Here is a 1,945-nt window from a genome sequence, read left to right on the forward strand (position 1 = left end):
GGTCCGGGACGTGAACCGCGGTCGACTACGTGGGAGTCCAGCGACATAGCCATTACGCTAACTGCTGGTTCCCAAATGTAGTACTTTTTATTTCTTGGGGTTTTTCTTTCTTTCTTTTTTTTTCTTTTTACTATAGGGTGCATGTACTCTCTAGAGAGAGAGGCAGATAGAAAGAAAAAGAGAGGGAAAATTAGGAATCACCCCCCTCCCCAAAAAAAAGGATGGCCACACCACAATCCCTTTACCTCCATTCTCCTCTGGGAATTTTGAGCACACAAGCACATAACCGTCAAGTGACTGGATCCAGGACTCAAACTGTACAGTAAGCCATATGGAATCCACCCACCTTAACCACCACACCACCAGCTGGCCTTAAAAAGTGATACTTTTTAAAAAGTTTGTTAAGATATAATTAATAAATCATAAAATTCACCCCCCTCCTTTTTTCCCATAGGGCACACATACTCACTAGAGAGAGACAGATAAAGAAAAGAAAGAAAGAGAGAGAAAGTGAGAAATCACCCCCCAAAGGAGGATGGCCATGCCACAATCCCTTCTCCATTCTCCTCTTGGGATTTTGCACATGCATCCACATAGCCCTGGTGTGATTTTGAAGCCACCAAGTCTGGGACCTGAACCACAATCAGTCATGTGAGAGTCCAGTGCTGCAAACACCACACCACTCGGATGGCCTTAAAATTCACCCTTTTAAGGTATACAATTCAGGTATTTTTAGTATGTTCACAGATTTATGTAACCATCACCATTAACTAATTTTAGAAAATTTCCATCACCTCCCTCCAAAAAAATTCCATATCCATTTGTATTCACTCTCCATTCTCCAGCTCATCTTTTATAATTATTTTATAATTTTTATTACAATTTCTAATTTACATATAAAGGTTGTACATCATGGAGTACACAGTGTGGTTTTTCAAAACATGTATACAAGATGTAATTATCAAATCAGGGCCATAAAAATAATCAGAAGAGTAGATTATACAGCCCATCCTTTTTAAAATCTGTTTTGTACTTACATTTAATCATTGTACATCTTTACAGTGTACAACACACAAATATGGTGCATATTAGTCACATCAAAACATTACCAAATACATCATTATCAACAGAAAAATTTTCATTTTTGTGCCTATTAAATGTTTTTTTTTCCCTGACTCTCTCCCTCTCATCCCCTTCTATACTGTCTCTAATATGTACAGTGGCCTCCCTGCTATTACACCTTTCAGTTTTTCAGTTTCTGCTATAGAGTGCAGATAGTCAGATATTTCAGTCTCGCTTACTTCACTTACCATTAACTTTCATATTCATCCACTTTATGTCAAATGTTAAGGTGTCATTGTTTTTTTTTCTTTTTCTGAGAGCTTTTTTTTTCCCTATAGGGCATGTGTGCTCACCAGAGAGACAGAGAGAGACAGAGAGACAGAAAGGAAGAAATCACCCCAGGGGGATGGCCACGCCACAATCCTTTCTTCTCCATTCTCCTCTCTGGATCTTCGGCATGCACACGTGCCTGGTGTGAGTTTAAGCCACTTGGTCCAGGATTTGAACCACAGTTGACTACATGGGAGTCCAGCAACATAGCTATTACACCAACTGCTGGTCCTGGTGTCGCTGTTTTTTATAGCTGAGTAATATTCCAGAGTACATGTGCCAAATTTTTCAATCCACTTCTCTGTTCTTGAACATTTGAGCTGATTCCATATCTTAGCAATTGTGAATAATGCTGCAATAAACATAAATGAGAAAACATTTTTCCAACTGACTTTATTTCTATCCTTTGGGTAGATACGTAGGAGTGAAATTACTGGGTTATATGGTAATTCTATTTGTAGGTTTCTGAGGAACCTCCATATTGTTCTCTACAGTTGTACTAATTTACATTCCCACCTACAGTGTAGGAGGATTCCTTTTTTTTTTTTTTTTT

This window comes from Tupaia chinensis, unplaced genomic scaffold (genome assembly GCF_000334495.1).
Source record: "Tupaia chinensis unplaced genomic scaffold, TupChi_1.0 Scaffold139234_1, whole genome shotgun sequence".
Taxonomy (NCBI): Eukaryota; Metazoa; Chordata; class Mammalia; order Scandentia; family Tupaiidae; genus Tupaia; species Tupaia belangeri.